The sequence below is a fragment of the Nelumbo nucifera genome, chromosome 2, assembly GCF_055504915.1.
Source record: "Nelumbo nucifera cultivar China Antique chromosome 2, China Antique-T2T, whole genome shotgun sequence".
Lineage (NCBI taxonomy): Eukaryota > Viridiplantae > Streptophyta > Magnoliopsida > Proteales > Nelumbonaceae > Nelumbo > Nelumbo nucifera.
Window position 1 is genome coordinate 875,811 of NC_142650.1, and position 13,032 is coordinate 888,842.

Genomic DNA, 13,032 nt, shown 5'->3' on the forward strand with positions numbered 1-13,032 from the left:
ACATTCATTTCGATTCTTTAATGGCTGAGTAATTCATCAAAGTTGTAGGAAATTTGTATGCTATGGTTATGATAAATGTTCAATGATATTTTTGTCATTCAATTGTATGTTCCTCCTGCATGATGGTTAGACCTGAATTACCCTCGTCCTAGCAGCTCCACCCACTATCTCAAGGACATATTGATTTCCCTCTTTTTTGCAAGTCCGACCACTGTTTTGGGTCCGACCTCTTTTTTGCAAGTCCGACCACTGTTTTGTGGCCACTTGCTAAACTTGCCATGTTGGCAGAAACAGAAATATGGAGTAGTGCATCCGTTTGAGTTACATGAATGATAAAGTCCTATTGCTATTTATGGGAAGAAATCTGTGTGCATTTTCTCTTTGGTCTTCCCCTTCATAGGTCAAATTGTTCAGAACTAAAACAATGGAGTTGCTTACCAAAATTTTTGTCTCTCGGCCCTTACACATACTTACATTTTGACCCTCAGCCCTTTCACATACTTACATTTCGACTTGATGGTATGGCCTCAATTACCATTGTCCTAGCAGCTACCCCACTACATGAGGCCATATTGATTTCCTTATTTATTGGAAGTCAAAACATAGTTTAGGAATTTGTGCCCACTTACTAAATTTGCCATGCTGCCAGCAAAATAAATGTGTAGTGCATTCAGTTGGCTGACATCAACTTTATATTCATATTGCTATTATGGGAAGAAACCTGTGTGCATTTCCTCCTTAGCCTTCCCCTTCGTAGGACAAATCGGAAAGAATTAAAACAATGGAGCTGCGGACATAAATTCCTAATTTGTCAGCCTTTCCACACACATTCGTTTTGATTCTAATAGCTGAATAATTCATCAGAGTTATAGGAAATCTGTATGCTATGGTTAAGATACAAGTTCAATGATGTTTTGTCGTTCAATTGCGTGTTCCTCCTGCATGATGGTAAGACCTAAATTACCATCGTCCTAGCAGCTCTACCCACTAGCTCAAGGCCATATTGATTCCCCTATTTATTGTAAGGCCAACCATTGTTTTGGAATTTATGGCAGCATGCTAAACCTTCCATTTGGTAGCAAAAGAAATATGGAGCAGTGGATCCAATTGACTTACATCAATTATAAAGTCCTATTGCTATTAAGGGACGGAATCTGTGTGCATTTCCTCTTTCACCTTCTCCTTATAGGACAAATCAGTTAGAATGAATACAAAGGAGCTGCTCACCAAAATTGCCGACTTCTCAGCCCTTCTACATACTTACATATTGCCTTTAGCGGCTGAAGAATTCATCAACGATGTATGATAGCATTAAGATTAAAGTCCAGGACATTTTTGTCGATCCATAGTATGCCCTTCCTACATGATGGTATGAAATGAATTACCATCGTCCAAACAGCTCCACTCACTACTGAAAGCCATTTTGGTTCCCCTTGTTATTGAAATCCGAACATTGTTTGGGAATTTGTGGCCACTTGCTAAACTTGCCATGTTGGAAAGAAGAGAAATATGTAGTAGTGCTTCCGATTGACTTACATTAATTATAAAGTCCTATTGCTATTATGAGAAGAAATATGTGTGCATTTCCTCTTTCACCTTCCCCTTCATAGGACATATCAGTTACAATGAAAACAAAGGAGTTGCTCACCAAAATTGCCGACTTCTCAGCCCTCCCTTCCACATATTTATATTTCTGTTTTAGCAGCTGATTCATCAAAGATATATGAAAGTTGTTTGATATCCTCAAGATTAAAATTCAGGACATTTGTCGATCCATAGTATGTCCTCCTACATGATGGTATGACCTGAATTTCCATCATGCAAGCAGCTCCACTTACTAACTGAGAGCAATTTTGATTCCCCCTTTTATTGAAATCAGTACATTGTTTGGGAATTTGTGGCCACTTGCTAAACTTGCCGTGTTGCTAAATTTTCGACTCTCAGCCCTTACTGATACTTGCATTTCGATTTTAGTGGCTGAGGAATCCATCAAAGATTTACAAAAATCTGTATGATATGCTTAGGATTAGAGGATCCAGTAAATTTTTGTCGATCCATCCTTTGTCCTGTATGACCTCAATTACCATCGTCCTAGCAGCTCCACCCACTACATCAAGGCCATATTGATTTCCCTATTTATTGGAAGTCGAAACAAAGTTTGGGAATTTATGGCCACTTGCTAAATTTATGGGAAGAAATCTGTGTGCATTTCATCTTTAGTCTTCCCCTTCATTGGACAAATCGGGAAGAATGAAAACAATGTAGCTGCTAACATAAATTCCCGATTTCTCAGCCTTTCCACAAACATTCATCAGAGTTGTAGGAAATTTGTATGCCATGGTTAATATAGAAGTTCAATGTTGTTTTTGTTGTTCAATTGTATGTTCCTCCTGCATGATGGTAAGACCTGAATTACCATCGTTAGAGCAGAACCACCCACTAGCTCAAGGCGATATTGATTCCCCTATTTATTGGAAGTGTGACCATTGTTTTGGATTTTATGGCCGTGTGCTAAACTTTCCACTTGGCAGCAAAAGATATTGATTCCTCTGAAGGAATCTGTGTGCATTTCCTCTTTGGTCTTCCCCTTCATAGGACAAATCGGTTAGAATGAAAACAAAGGAGCTGCTCACCAAACTTGCCAACTTCTCAGCCCTTCCACGTACTTACATTTCGATTTTAGCGGCTGAAGAATTCATCAATGATGTATGAATGTTGTATGATATCCTCAAGATTAAAGTTCCTGGACATTTTTGTCGATCCATAGTATGTCCCTCCTACATGATGTATGACCTGAATTACCTTCATCAAAGCAACTCCACCCACTAATTGAAAGCCATTTTGAATCCCCTTTTTATTGAAATCCGAACATTGTTTTGGAATTTGTAGCCACTTGCTAAACTTGCCATGTTGGCAGCAAGGGAAATATGAAGTAATGCTTCCGATTGACTTACATTAAATATAAAGTCCTATTGCTATTATTGGAAGAAATCTGTGTGCATTTCCTGTGGTCTTCCCCTTCATAGGCCAAATCGGTTATAATTATAACAATGAACCTGCTGACCAAAATTTTTGACTCACAGCCCTTACACATACCAAAATTTTTGCTATTAAGGGAAGGAATCTGTGTGCATTTCCTCTTTCACCTTCCCCTTATAGGACAAATCGGTTAGAATGAAAATAAAGGAGTTGCTCACCAAAATTGTAGACTTCTCAGCCCTTCCACATACTTACATTTCGATGTTAGTGGCTGAAGAATTCATCAAAGATGTATAAAGTTGTATGATATTCTTAAGATTAAAGTTCGAAGATGTTTTTGTCGAACGTTAGTATGTGCCTCCTACATTATTGTATGACCTGAATTACCATCGTCCTAGCATCTCCACCCCCTAACTGAATGCCATATTGAGTCCCCTTTCTATAGAAATCCGGACGTTATTTGGCAATTTGCGGGCACTTGCTATACTTGCCATGTTGGCAGCAAGAGAAATATGGATCAGTAAATCCAATTGACTTTCATAATTTATTAAGTCTTATTGCTATTATGGGAAGAAATCTGTGTGCATTTCCTCTTTGGTGATCCCCTTCATAGGACAAATCGTTTAGAATTAAAACAATGGGGTTGCTGATCAATTTTTCGACTCTCAGCCCTTTCACATACTTACATTTCGATTTTAGTGGCTGAAGAATCCATTAAAGATGTACAAAAATCTGTTTGATATGCTTAGGATTAGAAGTTCCAAAAAATTTTTGTCAATCCATTGTTTGTCCTTACGACTTGATGGTATGACCTTAATTACCATCGTCCTAACAACTCCACCCACTACGTCAAGGTCATATTGATTTCCCTATTTATTGGAAGTCGGAACAAAGTTTTTGAATTTGTGGCCATTTGCTAAATTTGCCATGCTGCCAGAAAAATAAATGTGGAGTATTGCATCCAGTAGGCTTACATCAACTTTATAGTCATATTGCTATTATGGGAAGAAATCTGTGCGCATTTCCTCTTTCACCTTCCCCTTATAGAACAAATCAGTTAGAATGAAAACAAAGGAGTTGCTCACCAAAATTTCTGACTTCTCAGCCCTTCCACATTCTTACATTTCCATGTTAGCAGCTGAAGAATTCATCAAAGATGTATGAAAGTTTTATGATATCCTTAAGATTATTGTCCAAGACATTTTTCTCGATCCATAATATGTCCCTTCTACGTAATGGTAAGACCTGAATTACCATGATCCAAGCAGCTTCACCCACTAAATGAAAGCCATTTTGATTCCCCTTTTTATTGAAACCCGAACATTGTTTGGGAATTTGTAGCTACTTGCTAAACTTGCCATGTTGGCAGCAAGAGAAATATAAAGTAGTGCTTCCGATTGACTTACATTAATTATAAAGTCCTATTTCTATTATGGGAAGAAATCTGTGTGCATTTCCTCTTTCGTCTTCCCCTTCATAGGACAAATCGGTTAGAATGAATAAAAGGAGCTGTTCACCAAAATTGCCGACCTTTCAGCCCTTCCACATACTTACATTTCGATTTTAGCGGCTGATGAATTCATCAAAGATATATGAAAGTTGTTTGATATCCTCAAGAGTAAGGTTCTAGGACTTTTTTGTCGATCCATAGTTTGTCCTCCTACATGAATGTATAACCTGAATTACCATCCTGCAAGCAGCTCCACCCACTATCTGAGAGCCATTTTGATTCCCCTTTTTATTGAAATCCGACCATTGTTTGGGAATTTGTGGCCACTTGCTAAACTTGCCATGTTGCCAGAAAGAGAAATATGGAGTAGTGCATCCAATTGACATACATCAATTATAAATTCCTATTGCTATTTATGGGAAGAAATCTGTGTGCATTTCCTCTTTGGGCTTCCCCTTCATTAGACAAATCGTTTATAACTAAAACAATTGAGCTCCTAACCAAAATTTTCTACTCTCAGCCTTTACACATACTTACATTTCGATTGTAGTGGTTGAAGAATCCATCAAAGATGTACACAAATCTGTATGATATGCTTAGGATTAGAGGATCCAATAAATTTTTGTCGATCCACCGTTCGACCTTCGACATGATGGTATGACCTCAATTTCCATCGTCCTAGCAGCTCCACCCACTACATCAGGGCCATATTGATTTCCTAATTTATTGGAAGTCGAAACAAAGTTTGGGAATTTGTGGCCACTTGCTAAATTTGCCATGCTGGCAACAAAATAAATGTGCAGTAGTGCATTCAGTGGGCTTACAACAACTTTATAGTCATATTGCTATTATGGGAAGAAATCTGTGTGGATTTCCTCTTAAGTCTTCCCCTTCATAGGACAAATTGGAAGGAATGAAAACAATGGGGCTGTTGACATAAAGATGAAATGCATCCGATTGACTTACATCAAGTACAAAGTCCTGTTGCTATTATGGGAAGAAATCTGTATGCATTTCATCTTTGGTCTTCCCCTTCATAGGACAAATCGTTTAGAATTAAAACAATGGGGCTGCTGACCAATTTTTCGACTCTCAGCCCTTTCACATACTTACATTTCGATTTTAGTGGCTGAAGAATCCATCAAAGATGTACAAAAATCTGTATGATATGCTTAGGATTAGAAGCTCCAAGAAATTGTTGTCGATCCATTGTTTGTCCTTCCAATGATGGTATGACCTCAATTCCCATCGTCCTTGCAGCTCTACCCAGTACGTCAAGGCCATATTGATTTCCCTATTCATTGGAAGTCGGAACAAAGTTTGGGTTATTGTGGCCACTTGCTAAATTTGCCTTGCTACCAGCAAAAAAAATGTGGAGTAGTGCAACCAGTAGGCTTACATCAACTTTATAGTCATATTGCTATTATGGGAAGGAATCTGCTCACCAAAATTGCCGACTTCTCAGCCCTTCCACATACTTACATTTTGATTTTAGCGGCTGAAGAATTCATCAAAGATGTATGAAAGTTGTATGATATCCTTAAGATTAAAGTTCCATGACATTTTTGTCGCACCATGGTATGTCCCTCCTACACAATGGTATGACCTGAATTACCATCATCCAAGCAGCTCCACCCACTAGCTCAAGGCTATATTGATTCCCCTATTTATTGGAAGTCCGACCATTGTTTTGGAATTTTTGGCTGCTTGTTAACTTTCCATTTGGCAGCAAAAGAAATATGGAGCGATGGATCCAATTGACTTACATCAGCTATAAAGTCATTTTTCTATTAAGGGAAGGAATCTGTGTGCATTTCCTCTTTTACCTTCCCCTTATAGGACAAATCGGTTAGAATGAAAACAAAGGAGCTGCTCACCAAAATTGCCAACTTCTCAGCCCTTCCACGTACTTACATTTCGATTTTAGCGGCCGAAGAATTCATCAATGATGTATGAATGTTGTATGATATCCTCAAGATTAAAGTTCCTGGACATTTTTGTCGATCCATATCCCTCCTACATGATGGTATGACCTGAATTACCATCATCCAAGCAACTCCACCCACCAACTGAAAGCCATTTTGATTCCCCTTTTTGTTGAAATCCGAACATGGTTTGGGAATTTGTGGCCACTAGCTAAACTTGCCATGTTGGCAGCAAGAGAAATATGGAGTAGTGCACATCAAGTATAAAGTCCTATTGCTATTATGGGAAGAAATCTTTGTGCATTTCCTCTTTGGTCTTCTCTTTTGTAGGACAAATCGTTTAGAATTAAAACAATGGGGATACTGACCAAAATTCTCGACTCTCAGCTCTTTGACATACTTAAATTTTGATTTTAGTGGCTGAAGAATCCATCAAAGATGTACAAAAATCTGTATGATATACTTTGGATTAGAAGTTTTTTTTTTATCAATAACTGTGAATTGTATTAATATTATGAAAAGTTATAGAGCAAGGGAGCTAAACAATCTTATCTCCTGAGAACAACCATTGAACACCAAAAACACGATTACAATACAGCCCAAAATATATAATTTCTGTTCACCCCTTGTCTAGCTAGACCATCTGCCAATGATTAGAAGTTCCAATAAATTTTTGTCGATCCATTGATTGTCCATCCAGCATGATGGTTTGACCTCAATTACCATCGTCCTAGCAGCTCCACCCACTAAGTCAAGGTCATATTGATTTCCCTATTTATTGGAAGTCGGAACAAAGTTTGGGAATTTGTGGCCACTTGCTAAATTTGCCATGCTACCAGCAAAATAAATTTTGAGTAGTGCATCCAGTAGGCTTACATCAACTTTATAGTCATATTGCTATTATGGGAAGAAATAATAGCACAAATCGGAAAGAATGAAAACAATGGAGCTGCTGACATAACTTCCAGATTTCTTAGCCTTTCCACACATTCATTTCAATGTTAATGGCTGAAGAGTTCATCAGAGTTGTAGGAAATTTGTATGGTATGGTTAAGATAGAAGTTCCATGACGTTTTTGTCGTTCAATTGTATGTTCCTCCTACATGATGGTAAGACCTGAATTACCATCGTCCTAGCAGCTCCACCCACTAGCTCAAGGCCATATTGATTCCCCTATTTATTGGAAGTCCGACCATTGTTTTGGAATTTATGGCTGCTTGCTTAACTTTCCATTTGGCAACAAAAGAAATATGGAGCAGTGGATCTGATTGACTTACATCAACTATAAAGTCCTATTGCTATTAAGGGAAGGAATCTGTGTGCATTTCCTCTTTCACCTTCCCCTTATAGGACAAATCGGTTAGAATGAAAACAAAAGAGTTGCTCACCAAAATTGCAGACTTCCCAGCCCTTCCACATACTTATATTTCGATTTTAGCGGCTGAAGAATTCATCAAAGATGTATGAAAGTTGTATGATACCCTTAAGATTAAAGTTCGGAGATGTGTTGTCGAACCTTAGTCTGTGCCTCCTACATTATGGTATGATCTGAATTACCATTGTCCTAGCAGCTCCACTCACTAACTGAATGCCTTATTGAGTTCCGTTTTTGTAAAATTCCAGACATTGTTTGGCAATTTGTGGGCACTTGCTAGACTTGCCATGTTGGCATCAAGAGAAATGTGGATCAGTAAATCTGATTGACTTACATAAATTATTAAGTCCTATTGCTATTGTAATCATTCATGGAGAGTGGGAGATGAGAGAGAGAGAGAGAGAAGAAAGGGAGATACGATTGAGAGGAAAGAAAAGTTCCTCCTGGCTGCCGCCAGTTCTCTATTTATATTAACTTAATAAAAAAGAATGGAATTTACAATTATGCCCCTGGTGTCACACCCTAGAACCAAACTAATAAGAAAAAAAAAAAGAAAAAGTAACTAACTGACAGTATCTTAAGGAGTCAGCCTACTGACAACAACTATAAAGTAACAATTACATAAGCCTTACAACACTCCCCCTCAAGTTGGGCTGAATATGTCAATCATGCACAGCTTGTCACATAACTCATTGTGCCGCGAGTATGGAAGCCCCTTTGTGAGGACATCAGCAAGTTGTTCCTTGGAGTTGACATAAGGGATGCAAATTTCCCTTTTTTCCAATTTTTCCCTTATGAAGTGTTTGTCCACCTCAATGTGCTTGGTCCTCTCATGTAGGACAGGGTTGTTGGCAATGTTTATTGCTGCCTTGTTGTCACAGTAAAGAGACATAGGACTATGAACAACAACTCCAAGCTCTCCTAGAAGATTCTTTAGCCAAAGGACTTCAGCCACCCCATGTGCCATAGCTCTATATTCAGCTTCAGCGCTTGACCTTGCTACCACACTTTGTTTCTTGCTTTTCCAGGTCACTAGATTTCCTCCCACAAATGTGCAATACCCACTTGTGGACTTTCTGTCATCTACAGCACCTGCCCAATCAGCATCTGTAAAGACTTCCACCTTTAGGTGATTGTGTTTACTGAATAGCAGACCTGTTCCAGGATATTTTTTCAAGTATCTAAGAACTCTCTCTACTGCCTCCATGTGTGGTTTCTTAGGAGAGTGCATGAATTGGCTTAGGACCCCAACGGAATAGGCAATGTCTGGACGAGTCATGGACAAATAAGTCAGTTTTCCCACTAATCTTTGGAATTGTTTCACATCTTTCAGAGGTTCACCATCACAGTCACCTAACTTGTGGTCAACATCCATGGGAGTATCTGCTGGCCTTGCACTTAATTTGCCTGTGTCCTGATCAAGGGCGTATTTCCTTTGAGAGATAAAGATACCCTTTTCTGAGCGGGCGACTTCAATCCCAAGGAAATACTTCAGGGGACCTAGATCTTTCACTTCAAATTTAGATGCAAGGAATTGTTTCAATTTTTGTATCTCTGAACTTCAACTTCCTGTAATGATGATATCATTCACATACACTATCAATACAGCAACCTGTTCCTGACATCTCTTCACAAAAAAAGTGTATGATTAGACTGACATTGTTTGAAGCCCATCTGCTGAACTGCCATGTGAAACTTACTGAACCAAGATCTGGGAGATTGTTTTAAGCCATAAAGAGACTTTTGCAGCTTGCACACCTTTTTTCACTTCCCTTGGCACAGAATTCAGGGGGTTGAACCATGTATACTTCCTCCTCTAAGTCACCATTCAGAAAAGCATTCTTTATGTCCAGTTGATGCAATTCCCAGTCCAGATTAGCAGCTAAGGACAGGAGAACCCTAATTCAGTTCATCTTAGCTACTAGAGCAAAAGTCTCATCATAGTCAACCCCGTATACTTGTGTGTACCCTTTGGCTACTAATCTTGCTTTGTACCTTTCAACTGTTCCGTTTGTCTTGTGTTTAACCGTGAACACCCATTTACACCCCACGGGGTCTTTCCCCTTTGGAAGGTCCACCAATTTCCAAGTTTGATTTTTGTGAAGAGCATTAATCTCCTCCTTCATGGCATCTGTCCATTCAGGGCATTTTAAGGCTTCTGCAACGTTTCTGGGAACAGTGATGCAATCAACTGCAGATAGGAAGGCTCGGTATGAGGGGGAAATGTGATCATAGGAGACAAAATGGGTAATGGGGTGTTTGGTAGTGCATGACCTGACTCCCTTTCGTTGAGCATTAGGAATGTCAAGGTCATCCACAGTAGGAGTAGGGTTAGGGAGTGGACTTACCTCCTCTACGGCGTGTACGTTGGAAGACACGAAAGGGAGCAAGGTCCGGAATAGAAGGAAGAGATACCTGAACCTGCTTCTCCTCTTCCACACTCTCCCCCTGAGAAGCAAGGAAGAATGGCTCAGACTCAAAGAAGGGCATGTAGTTCAGCACTTTGGAGGGCATGCGATTGATGACATAAGCAGCTGCCAGTATAGCATCCACCCAAAACCTTTTTGGAACATTCATGTGTAACATCATCCTGCGAGCTACCTCAAGGAGGTGTCTATTTTTTCTTTCTGCAACACCATTTTGTTGTGGTGTCCTGGCGCATGAGCTCTTATGAATAGATACGTGGGAAATAAAGAACTCATTGAGCTCCCCATGGAAGTATTATTTTGCATTGTCGGATTGGAAGATCTGTATTTCAACATGGAACTGTGTAAATACCATCCTCTGGAAGTCTTTCACAACCTTCGGAACTTCGTCTCTACTACGCATAGGAAATACCCATGTATAGCGAGAGTAATCATCGATCAATGTGATAAAGTACTTATATCTGCCCTCAGAGATTACATTTGTAGGCCCCCATACATCAGAATACACAACATGAAAAGGAACATTTGATCTTTTATTACTTGAGTGAAAAGTTGTTCTACATTGTTTGCTCAACTAACACGTTTGACACTGGAACTCTGACACTGAACATGACTTAAATAAAACCGGAAACAAAGACTTTACTATTTCAAAAGAAACATGACCTAAACGACTATGCCACAAAAAAAATTGGCTCTTATTTGACTAACTATGTGACTTTGAGAATGACACCGAGAGACCAACTTTGTTGTCGAGAATGTAGAGACCATCCACTAGGCTCCCTCTACCAATCATCCTCCCAGAAGTTAGGTCCTGAAAAACACGAGTCAAGAAAAAAGGTTACACTACAGTTTGAAGAGCTTGTAATACTACTAATTGAAAGCAAATTTATAGGAAGTTGAGGGACATGCAATACACAATTCAGGTTAAGGCCATGGGGAAGAGATATTGATCCTTGGCCTGCAATGGAGGAAAATGAGCCATCTGCAAGTCTCATTCTATCCCTTCCTGACAAAAGGCTATAAGTCTGAAACAAGTTCGGCTTACCGGTCATGTGGTTGGAGGCCCCTGAGTTAATGATCCAAGGGGAATCCGTGGGAGTGACATGGAATGCAGAAGCCATATTACCTGATGTAGATGCAAATGAGGTAGAGGGAGTACCAGTGACTGAGCTGTCCATTTGTCGCAAAGCCCTACCATAAGATTCCAGGTGTTCTCTGAAGGAATTCATTATATCTTCCTTGGGGTCAGAATTATTAAGGTGGTCCTAGGTACTACCGGCAACCTGAGTATCTTGGGTTTCCACATGTACTGCATTCTGTGCTATGTTCATCTTCTTCTGACCTTGACCTTTACCCTGTTCTTGATTCTTCACTGCCCACTTGGGTTTCCCGTGGATGTCCCAACAAGTGTCACGTGTATGCTGTGAACGCCGACAGTGGGTACAGTACAACTTATCTTTATCATCAGTCTTCTTAGTGTCACTTTTCTTCCCTATGGAGTTATTATTCATCGTAGCCAAAGCAACTTGTTGCTCCCCCTCAACTGTAACCATCACACTCCGCCTACTTTCTTCCAATTGAACAAGGGAGTATACCTCATGAACCGACGACAACTCTTTGCTTCCTAGGATCTGAACCCTCAACGGTTCATAGGCAGGGTTCAGTCCCAACAAGAAAGTAAACACACGTTGCTGAGAGACCAGCTTCCTGTAGGCCTTAGCATCATCATCATGTTTCCACTCTATAGCCTGATAATGATCCAATTCTTTCCATATGGAGGTAAGGGCTGAATAATATGAAGACAAACTACGGTTTCCCTGTTTACAGGTTGAAGATTCAGCTTGTAACTGGTAAACCTTGGCATAATGCCTTTGCTCAGAATAGGTAGTTTTGGCCTGTTCCCAGATCTCATTAGCAGTGTCTGCCCACATAAATTTCTTCTTCACATCAGGTTCCATGGCTGCGAGGAGCCAAGACATCACCATACTGTTTTCTTGGTCCCACCTATCATGTTTAGTTGTCTCACCCTTGGGTTCTTTCACCCTTCCATTTATGTAACCAGCTTTACCCCTTGCCGTTACATAGAGTTTTACGCTTTTAGCCCACTCTAAGTAGTTCAGACCATTTAAAGGGGTAATTGGCATGGGAAACATCATGTTTTCACCTCCCATACCAGCTGTGTTGCGGGTCGGTATAACCCCCGATGAAGTTGATTCATAATTGCCATAGAATACTGCTGAAAACAATCCAAAACCCACACAACTACACAACAGCCACAAGCAGAATACCAACCCTCAAAGAATTTACTTCTAGTATGTGAGGAAGAGAGCAAGACACTACTGAAATCAACTCTGAGATGGTTCAGTCATTAAACCAGCCCGGTAATCAGTCCAACACAGCCAAGGCAGACATTACTATCAGTCCAACTACACCTCATACATTCTAACAATCTAGCATCCAAACAAATATATAGAACCAAGGAATAAGCCCTTCACACCATTGGCCAAAAAAGACAAAAAACAAGAACACACCTGTCCAACACCTGTACCAAGGTGCCAACCAGAAATCGACTTGACAGCATCGAATAGAGAAGGAAGGGAGTCTCTATCAGCACTACCCTTCTTCGGCTAGGGTTTCCTTGATATTACGACCAAGGAAAAAAAAATACAGGAGGTGCCGCTAGTAATCTGCTAGGGTTTCTCTGTCTTCCACGTCCAAGAATTTAAAGGAAGAAAGGGTGAAGCAGGTTCAATACAGGAGGTGTCGAAAATTACAGCCCAAAAAGCTTGCTCTGATACCATGTAATCATTCATGGAGAGTGGGAGATGAGAGAGAGAGAGAGAGAGAAAGAGAAGAAAGGGAGATACGATTGAGAGG

The 13,032-nt window shown here is 39.9% G+C and overlaps 1 long non-coding RNA gene across 1 annotated transcript in view; it reads left to right on the forward strand.

The window, feature by feature from the left end:
- Window positions 1-13,032, forward strand: part of LOC104588358 (uncharacterized) — a 55,793-nt gene that overhangs the window by 40,390 nt on the left and 2,371 nt on the right. The window lies entirely within an intron of this gene.